This window comes from Malus domestica, chromosome 16, assembly GCF_042453785.1.
Source record: "Malus domestica chromosome 16, GDT2T_hap1".
Taxonomy (NCBI): Eukaryota; Viridiplantae; Streptophyta; class Magnoliopsida; order Rosales; family Rosaceae; genus Malus; species Malus domestica.
The window spans coordinates 26,539,625-26,550,626 of record NC_091676.1 but is presented as its reverse complement, the minus strand read 5'-3'; the positions used below and the strand labels follow the sequence as shown (position 1 = coordinate 26,550,626).

The window sequence follows — 11,002 nt, the reverse complement described above, 5'->3', positions numbered from 1 at the left end:
CGAACCCTTATTCTATAAAAGGGACTCCCTCACCTTCGTTAGAGAGCATCGCCGCCTGCTGAGCAACCGCCTTCGCCATGAGCATCACTTCTAACCCATTATTCATGTACTGATGAGCGAGCCCTTATTTTATAAAAGGGGCTCCCTCACCATCATTAGAGAGCATCAACTTTAGCTCATCATTCATGTATTGAGGAGCGAGCCCTTATTCTATAAAAGCGACTCCCTCACCTTCAACGCCATAAGCCGAGCCAACCAAGGCAACATAAGCCACGAGCCAAGCAGCCTTGCAGCATGTGCTACTTCTAGTTGAGCATCATTTTAGATTGAGCACAGCCTCATATCGAACATCAGTTCAAGACAACGTCTAGTTACTTCGGCCCACACATGGACTGAATTTTAAGTCTCTAGCCAAAAGACTCTCTTGACTGAAGACTTGGGGGACTACTGTTTATACCATATTTAGGGCCTCGTATTTAGATCTCGTACAAATACTCAAGGGACTTAAATGTAATTATGTGAAAAAGGAAGGGGCAAATATGTAATAAGTAAGAAGTCCTTATTCTATAAAAGGACCCTTCACCCCCTCACCCCCTTTCAAAGCTCTCACTCTCAGAGCTCCCTCTCCCTCAAATAAATACATAATCAGTGTGGACGTAGCCCAAACCTTGGGGTGAACCACGATACATCTTGTGTTATTTACATTACTTGCAGATTCACGGTCGGATTTACGTTGTTCCAAGACCTCCGTTTTTGTGCATCAACAAAATCTAACGACGAAAGCTATTAAAAAATTATTTAAATAATAAGTAACCAAAGGCTCTATAAATACCTATGTATTTATTTAAACATCCACACAAAATTCACTTTCGTCAAATGATTCTTTCTTCCACCTATGTATTTGTGTTTAAGAACGGGGTAGGTTGTGTGGTTTTTTATATTCTTTCATGTGGTGCATATCTTTAATATTAGAAAGCCTGAAGGAGAGTTTGGTGTCTCAAGGCTTCACCAAAAAATTTTGGACTAAAAATGTGACAGCCAGTCCCTAAAAATTATGGTTTTTGTAATTTTAAAAATGTGAATTTGTGAAAATGCCCTAGAGGTGAAGGTGTTGACTTTCATTGACCAATGTGTAGTGAGACGTACTAAATATTCTTTTAGCGTATTCCTGAAGTACTCGACGATATGAAAGAGCACTAGTACAAAAACATGTTTGCACGACAGAGTAAATTTCGTCGCGCAAAGTATGTTTGTGCGACGCTAAACACAAAACGTCACGCAAACAGCCTTTGCGTGACGCAAGCCTTCATCGCGCAAAGGTTGTTTTCATGACATTTTGTGCGTCGTGCAAAATTTTGGCGCCAAACCATCCCAACTTTGCACGACGCAGGTGCACCTACGTCGCACAAAACAGCTTTGCGTGACGTAATTGAACCTACGTCACGCAAAGCTGTTTTGCGCAACGTATGTCGCATCGCGCAAAGTCGACGACTTTTTTTTCTAAAATAACCACACATAAGGGCCTTTTTCTTCACACTCAACCTCTCTCTTTCAGACTTTCCATCTTTCTCAACCTTCACCATCTTCACCTTCAGGTTGTATTTATTTGATTAATTAATTGACTATTTATTGATTACATTTATTTTTGGATTTTTTTATTTTTGTGTATTTATGTTTTTCTTTAATTATCTTTGTCAATGCTTATTTTTAACAAGTTGAGTTTTTGTTTTGAACAATTGAATGAGTAGAATGAATGACTAGGAGTATGAAGGATTTTGATAGGTTTAGGGAAACAAAAGCTAAGAAACTGCAAGTTGCTCAGTTAACTTGATCTAATTTAGGGATAGATTGATGTGTGCTAAAAAATGATTTCATATCTCACCAAATTGGGAGGAGGAAACTAGAATGTTAGAGATTTAGAGAAGAAGCCAGTTTACAGCTTTGTCAAACCACTATTCTACTACGTGGTTAGTAATCATTTTAGGTGTAGTCTCGACCCTTTACGATTTTGAATACGTGGTCTCATCATATAGGTCCATAAACAATAATTTGAAGGCAAGAGTGGAAGAGGTATACAATAAGTTAAAACTGTGGAACATAGGAAAAAAAAAAAAAAAAAAAAAAACCTTTGCACGACTCCGTCGCGCAAAGTTTTTTTTTTTTTTTTCCTTTTGCGTCGTGCAAAGATTTTTTTTTCTTTTCCTTTTGCTTTTCTTTTGGGGTTCTTGCATTTCCTTTTTCTTTTGTGGTATCCACTTGTGTAAATGTTTTAAATTGACGATTGAATTAGTTCCTTGTATTCATATAGGATCCAAGAGTGTAGCTATAAAAAATCATCAAAATCGGAGTTTTTCTTTTATAACCGTCAAAAAGTTTTGTCCCGTTACTTGATCTTTGAAGGTTTGTTTGTTGTCATTTGTGGCGTATGCGATCTCAAAGCATATAGAAACAAGTTTGATGGTTGGATCCTTGAAACTAGTTTTGTACAATGTGTATCCCATTAAAACAATAGATTCCCTAACACTTATATTTTATTTATACTTTCATTAAGTATAACATAAGATTTTGTGGTATCCACTTGTGTAAATGTTTTAAATTGACAGTCGAATTAGTTCCTTGTATTCATATAGGATCTAGGAGTGTAGTTGTAAAAAAAATCATCAAAATCGGAGTTAAATAACCGTTAAATCTTGATTTTTTTGTTTATAACCGTCGAAAAGTTTTGTCCCGTTACCTGATCTCTAAAGGTTTGTTTTTTGTCATTTTTGGCGTATGCGATCTCGAAGCATATACAAATAAATTTGATGGTTGGATCGTTGAAACTAGTTTCGTACAATGCGTATCCCATTAAAATGATAGATTCTCCAACACTTATATTTTATTTATACTTTCATCAAGTATAACATAAGATTTTGTGGTATCCACTTGTGTAAATGTTTTAAATTGACGATCGAACCCGTTCCTTGTATTCATATAGGATCCAGGAGTGTAGTTGTAAAAAATCATCAAAATTGGAGTTAAAATAACCGTTAAATCGTGATTTTTTTGTTTATAACCGTTGAAAAGGTTTGTCCTGTTACTTGATCTCTGAAGATTTGTTTTTTTCCATTTTTGGCATATGCGATCTTGAAGCATATACAAACAAGTTTGACGGTTGGATCGTTGAAACTAGTGTTGTACAATGTGTATCCCAATAAAACAATAGATTCCCTAACACTTAAATTTTATTTATACTTTCATCAAGTATAACATAAGATTTTGTGGTATCCACTTGTGTAAATGTTTTAAATTGACGATCGAATCAGTTTCTTGTATTCATATAGGATCCAGGAGTATAGTTGTAAAAAATCATCAAAATTGGAGTTAAATAACCGTTAAATCGTGATTTTTTCGTTTATAACCGTCGAAAAGTTTTGTCTCGTTACTTAATCTCTGAAGGTTTTTTTTTTTTCATTTTTGGTGTATGCGATCTTGAAGCATATATAAACAAGTTTGACGGTTGGATCGTTGAAATTAGTTTTATACAATGCGTATCCCATTAAAACAATAGATTCTCTAACACTTATATTTTATTTATACTTTCATCAAGTATAACATAAGATTTTGTGGTATCCACTTGTGTAAATGTTTTAAATTGACAATCGAATCAGTTTCTTGTCTTCATATAGGATCCAGGAGTGTAGCTATAAAAAATCATCAAAATCGGAGTTAAAATTACCGTTAAATCGTGATTTTTTCATGTATAGCCGTCGAAAAGTTTTGTCCCGTTACTTGATCTTTGAAGGTTTTTTTTTTTGCCATTTTTGGCGTATGCGATCTCGAAGTATATACAAATAAGTTTGACGATTGCATCGTTAAAACTAAGTTCGTACAATGTGTTTCCCATCAAGTTCAATGGTATCTATATATATATATATATATTTACTAAGTAGTTTTTAATTTATTTACTTTGTACTCATAAGCAAAAGGGCAAAAAAAAAAAAATAAATAAATAAAAAACTTTGCGCGACGGAGGTGCAACTGCGTGGTGCAAAGTTTTGTTTTTTTTTTTTTTTTGGGGGGGTTCTTGCATTGCTTTTTTCTTTTGTGGTATCCACTTGTGTAAATGTTTTAAATTGACGATCGAATTAGTTCATTGTATTCATATAGGTTTAAAGATTGAAACTTAAAAAAATCATCAAAATCAGAGTTAAAATAACCGTTAAATCGTGATTTTTTGTTTATAGCCGTAAAAAAGGTTTGACCCGTTACATAATTTCTGATTGTTTTTTTTTTTCGATTTTTGGCGTATACGATCTCGAAGCATATACAAATAAGTTTGACGGTTGGATCGTTGAAACTAGTTTTGTACAATGCGTTTCCCATGAAAACGATAGATTTACTAACACTTAAGAGTTTATTTATACTTTCATTAAGTATAACATAATATTTTGTGGTATCCACTTGTGTTAATATTTTAAATTGATGATCGAATTAGTTTGTTGTATTCGTATAAGGTCAATGAGTGTAGCTGTAAAAAATCATCAAAATCGGAGTTAAAATAATCGTTAAATTGTGATTTTTCGTTTATAACTGTTAAAAAGTTTTATCTCGTTACTTGATCTCTGAATGTTTGTTTTTTGTGATTTTTGGCGTATGCGATCTTGAAATATATACAAACGAGTATATATATTTATTAAGTAGCTTTAAATTTTTTTATTTTGTACGTATAACACTTAAGAAATTGAATGGTATATATATTTATTAAGTAGTTTTAAATTTATTATTGTAGTTTGGATCAGATTTTTTTATAGAAAAATATATTATTGTGGGTTATGTTAAAAAAAATGAATTTGAAGGGAATAAAGTCAAAATTTCAATAAATTTTATAATAATTTAAAAAAAAAAAAAAAACTTGCGCGATGCATTGGTTGATGCGTCGCGCAAGTTGTTGAAATTTGGCGGTACGATTAAAAAAAATAGGCCTTTTTTTTTAATTTTTCCCAAATTACTTATAATTGCTCTCACTCAGTCTCTCTTCAGTCTTCCCTTTCGCTCATCTCGCCCTCTCTCTCACTCCGTCTCGCTCTTCTCTCTCACTCCGTTAGACGAATTACAAACACGAAGGAAGACAGCAGCCACTACGCACCCATTTGCTTCTCCTCCGCTCCACCCTCCGTCGGCGTTTTGGCCGTTTTACGTTATAGGGATGTGCACCACCAGTAAAGCTGCGACGTGTGGTGCGCATTCAACCGAGAGTCACACACTGACACAAGTACACTCTTTGCCTGTAATCTTCGTCTCTGCACAACACAATAAATGGGTTGGTAATCCCTTCCAATTTCCCAATCATTTCCTTTCTCAATTTTGACATATATGTATTCTCACTATTCCAATTACCAGGAATTCACAGTGTTTGCTGCTTGCGTTCCCATTTCACTGTAAATTTCAATCCTCACTGCCATTTTTCACCTTAGTTTCTAGTAATCAGTGAGAAAAAGTGTAAATTTACCTGTTTAAATTTGTGGGTTTTCGTTCTATTACCGTATAATGGCGATTTCTATGCTTTACGGAGCTCAGAATCTCAAACTTGTCAATGGAATAATAGCAGTAACACCAAGTGGGTTAGGTTATGGTGGGAAAAATTACCATTATGGGGTTTTTCCCAGAAGGGTTTAGTGAGCTATGGTGGTAGGAGTCGAAAGACCAGAACTTTAGTGGGACCGATATGCAGTGTGTCATCCTCAAGGCCTGCTTCCAAGTCTAGGTTCATATAGCACAAACAGAAGGCTTTCTGGTTCTATAGGTTTTTGTCTATAATGTATGATCATGTTATAAACCCTAGGCATTGGACTGAGCCCCTGAACTTTACGATAGGAATATGGTGGTGGTGGATATTGGAGGTGTAACTAGGGTACGACTCTTGGCATTGTTAAGCATGTGGACGCCAAGAATGTGACCATTCTTGACCAATCACCGCACCAACTTTCCAAGGCTAAGGAGAATGAGCCCTTGAAAGAATGCAGGAAAATTGAAGGGGATGTCGAAGATCTGCCGTACCCAATTGATTACGTGGATCGATATGTCTCTGCTGGAAGGTACAATTTCTGCTTGTTTTGCTTCCTATAATCAGTGTAATGAATTTGCATTTAAAGGAATCTCAAAGTGTAATGTGTTTGCATTTAAAGGAATGTCAAGTGGCGTTTTGAGCAATGGGGTTATTTGTCTAAAGTTCAGGTGTAGAAATGTATCATAAATTTAGCCAAGCTTATTATCACTTATTTCAAATTTTAGTGTCAAATTCTGTTATAATGTTTCCTAGTGGGTTAATAGCACTTTATCACAATGTTTTTTAGTGTCAAATTCTGTTATAATGTTTCCTTGTTATCAGGTTTGTTTCAAATTTACATCTTTTTCTTTTTGCCCTTGCTAGATTTTCAATTCTGTTATAATGTTTCCTAGCGGGTTAATAGCACTTTATCATATTATACATGTAAAGCTTGGCATGTCCGTCTTTGCTTCAATCTTGAGGTCCAGTAGCCTTTAGTGTCAAATTCCATTTGATCATGAATTGTAGATCATCACCTGCTTTAAAATTCAAAACTTGTCCGCCTGCTTTGAATTGGAAGGATCAGTTTAAGTTTAAAATAGGGAATAAGTTGACTTACTTTGAATTGGAAGGATTTAGTTTAAGTCTACCTGCTTTGAATTGGAAGGATTCAGTTTACGTTTAAAACTTGTGATTTAAGTTGTTGAGTTTTTGGCTTTCGCTTCAAAATGCTCATGGTTTAAGGAAAAATTCCTGTTATTTGATTTAGTCCTCTCAGTTGTCGTATGTGGTTATGCATCTATTGCGAATTCTTAGGGCATATCGCATTTGTCTTTAGGCATTCAATTATTTAGAGTTACCGTACTTACTCTTGCACTCTTGTCAACATTGATGATCTATCTGCCTGTGTATTTGCTTATGTTTTGGGTCGTGTCTGTAATTTGTACTTCTATAGTTAAGTGTGTGGGGTTTGGTGTTTTGATGTTTTAAGGTCATTTAATTGCAGATAAATGGTTGAATTTTTTAGTGCAAAGTGTTAACTTGATTTCTTGTGGGATATGGTCAATGATTGGGCAATCTCTATGGGATTCGGTATCTAGAATTAAAGATTACTCCATTCTTTTCTGTTAATGTGGTTGATATGCTGCTGTATCTTCACTCGGTTCCCTTTTTCAGGAGGTTATGACGTCTTTGGGGCTTGGTGTCATTCTACAATGTAGTTTTGATTGTAGGGTTTTTATTTTGGGGTATATCTATTGTATTGCTGGTCCATTGCTTGTTGTAATTTGCTGTTTAGCACATTTTAGGAAAATTTATCAATCTTCTACAAAAAGCATTATTTTTGTAAAGTGATCTATACATATTGTGCATGGCCTACAGTGTGTTTTTCCCTGTAGGCATCTCCAATTCATTTAGCTGGAAGGCAAGTTTACATTGAGGAGCAAAGACCAAACAACACTGGATTAGCAGCTTGAGGAAGTATGTGCTTAATTTCATTATTTTTTTCTTAACATCTTTGATGTGGCAAAATTGTCAGACTTATGAATGCATGATGTTATTATTAAATACTGTATCTATTGGAAAAACATGAGTGTAAGGGGATGTATTGGGGATGTTGTGTGGAGTCCTTGAGTAGCCCGTATGGTTGTGTTTGTCCTAATGTTGGCAGCTGCTGCAAGGAAGTGGTGTTGCCTTCATAAATCTTAGAAATTTTTTGTGGTAGAGATAGAGAACATGCTTTTTCCCAATCAGACTCAGAATCAAATTTGCATTGCAATCTTCCTTCTTTTAAGATGTCGTTTAGATGTGCATTACTAGTGTCAAGGTTTTTCATGGAACCAAATCATTTGTCCTGTTCATGAGCTTACTGAGTCTATTGGCATAGCCAGCATTTAGAATGTGATCTATCAAACTATTAAGCATCTATGCATCTGTTTTCATTAGAGATAACATTTAATTTGCTCAACTTTTGGTTTCCTTAAGTGGATTTTGAAATTTTCAACCAGGAGGAAGGGGCAAAGGCAGAGGAAGTTACCAAACTGACGCCACAAGGGGGCGTTTTAGTGGCCGGAGTTCAAGCAGGGGTAGTTACCAGGATGAAGATTACAACAGACTGAGAGGCAATGGTTTTCATCAGCGTGGCAAGGCTACACCACCAGCCGATACTTAGTAGCATGATGCATCAAGCCTAGAAGACTACTTGTTGTAGTTTTTTCTTTTATGTTTTTTTTTTTGGTCAATTAGTTTTTTCTTTTATGTTTGAACATCTTGTGTGTACATTTTCATATATTTTATAATTAAATACTTTTTCTTGGTTTATTAATGATTGTTTATACTTTAATTACAATATTTATAAAAAATTAAATAAAAAAATATTTTTACCAAAAAGAAGAAAAAGAAAAAAAAAGACTTTGCGCAACAAAGAAACGTCACCCAAAGTGTCTTTGCACGACGCAAGTCCCTACATTGTGCAAAACTACTTTGCGCGACGCATGTACCTACGTTGCGCAAAGTAGTTTTGCATGACGTAAGAGGTGCGTCGCGCAAAGTAGTTTTGCACGACGTAGGGACCTACGTCACGCAAAGTGGCTTTGCACGACGTAGGTTGCTTCTTTGTCGCGCAAACCCTTCTGTCACTACCTTGGCGTGACGGTTGGTGTGCGATGAAGGTTCGTTGCGCTAATGTTTGCGCGACGATTTTTTGACTTTGTGTGACGAAGGACCTGCGTTGTGCAAAGGTTTTTTGTACTAGTGGAGGAAGCGCAAGTAGAAGTGAATTTGGAATTACGAACCGAAAGTATATGGAAGAAATAACTATTCTATTTATATTATATTAATGTATGCTAAATTAGGAGGACATGTGTGTGTGTGTGTGTGTGTGTGTGTGTGTGTGTGTGTGTGTGTGTGTGTGAGTGTGTGTGTATGTGACGGAAAGGGGGAAGAAAAAGAAGAGGAGTGGGGGAAGAAGAAGAAAAGAGGATAAGGGAAGGGCTGCTACCCAATCAGGAAGAGAAGAGAAGTGAGGGACCAACCAGAGAAGAGAGCAAGAAGGAGAAAGGAGAAAAGAAAAAGGGGAAACTGGGTTTCCCTCAACCCGTGACCTAACCCGGTGGATTCTCCCATCTCTGACCACCTTGGACGACAAGGTTAGTGTCAAAATGACCTTTACCACGAGGACAACCGATCCCTTTTCCATTTACATGTGAAAATTGGGTGGAAATTGGTGAATTTTGGGTAAAACTGTGCAAAAAGGGGGCACATGGGTTAGGTTTCATTCCACCATGATTGGAAGCTACCTCCTCCAATTACCACTAGAAATAAACTCCCCTCAACCTTAGGAACAAAGCCCAAGCACTTGTGGAGACGTTGGAGTGAGCTTGGAGTTCGAATTGAAGCACACCATTTTCTAGGGTTCCGGCGGGTTTGAGCAAAATTGGAGCTTTTCCCGGCCAAATTGGACTTGGTCATAGGTATGAAAGTTACTCTACTCATTGAGATCTTCATTCCTGTAAATTTTGGTAATTTTTGGAATTAGTTGGATTTTTCGGTGAGTCAGGGCAGCTGACCGCCACCTGTGGCGGCGCGTGGCCAGGAGACTATCGATGCTACTTTTAAGCTAAATTAAATACCTTGAATTTATTATTGATATCCAAATGTCATAGGTTGATCGTTTGAATCAAATTTTGTTACGATACTTGGTTTGGCCAAAATATGAATCGATGATCTGACCGTTGGATCGTCACCAAACTTGGATATATTATAATATGTAATATTTCAGGATCATAGGAATTTATGGATCGGGAATTTGAAATATGGATCTTCCCAAATTGGATTTGTAAGTTTGTAAAATAAATGTTAACCGGCATTTGGTTTTGGGCAATTGGCAAAGATCCGACCGTTGGATCATAATGAAATTTTAAGATGCTGTTCTAGAAGCATAATGTGGATCTTTGGAAGTAACAGATTGGAAATCTGTAATGCAGATCTTCTGGATCAAATCTTAGGGGTGTGTTTTATGTAAATTATATATTTTTATCGGTCATAACTCTGAGATATGATTTGATAATTGATCATAGGTGACAATGGTTCGTGATGTCTCGATATATGAGCTAGGGAGCCTTAGTTTGGACCTCAGGTGAGTGGGTCTTTTCCTTTCCATCGTATATTATATATATATGATTGATAATTCCATAAACGCTTATAAATTGATGATGGCTTACGATTACTGTGAATGCTTTGAAGTAATTATTGTGAACTACGAATGACTTGATCCCTATTTAGTGTTTGTAGGTAATCTAACGAGACGTTAGATGCAGCCATACAATAAATAAGACTAAATAATTGAGACAATAGCCTTGTTTAGGGAATTGAGTAATGTGAGGGACATTGGTGGAAAATATAAGATTTAACCTTATGTTTTGGTGGTTAAATATTGGTCATAAATCTATGTGGAAGAATTAGGAATTTGAAGTAAGGAAATGTAAGTAATGATAGTTAATTAAACTAGTATCTAGTTGGGCTTATCATCGATAATCATTTCCGAAAATAAGTAGTTCGGGAGTAGGGCGTTACGGATTATGCATTTTATGCCATATTATATATATATATATATTTGGGAATACTATGTTATGGTTGAATTTTGATTGCATCATGGCATATTCATATGTATATTACCTGCACATAATCATTGTAAGTGCTTGGAAGCGCGAAGGTGAACTCAGGACACCCAGGTAAGTTCATGTGAGTTTATGGTATTAGTTGACATGATGGGGTTATGGCATGACTATATGATGTCTTAAGCAACCCCAACACGGTCGTACGGGTTGCCTATGAATTGTACATGTTATGTTGAGATGCATTGAGAGCTCATAAACCTGCACCCCGGTGTTAGTGCTTCCACCCATGGCTAGGGCATAGTCCTTCACGTGATGTTCATCTCTCGCACCTTACGCTCACCTTGGATCCAAGGTAGGT

General features: G+C 36.1%; 1 long non-coding RNA gene across 2 annotated transcripts; it reads left to right on the top strand.

The window, feature by feature from the left end:
* The first annotated feature begins 5,023 nt into the window (after positions 1-5,023).
* Positions 5,024-8,347, top strand: LOC108173581 (uncharacterized). Of its 2 annotated transcripts, none has more exons than XR_011577493.1 (4): positions 5,024-5,302; positions 5,857-6,077; positions 7,426-7,507; positions 8,035-8,347. It is a non-coding gene; the product is annotated as an uncharacterized lncRNA (long non-coding RNA). The 2 variants fall into 2 exon arrangements; XR_001790261.3 differs by having other exon boundaries at positions 5,027-5,302; positions 5,383-6,077.
* The last annotated feature ends 2,655 nt before the right edge of the window (positions 8,348-11,002 follow it).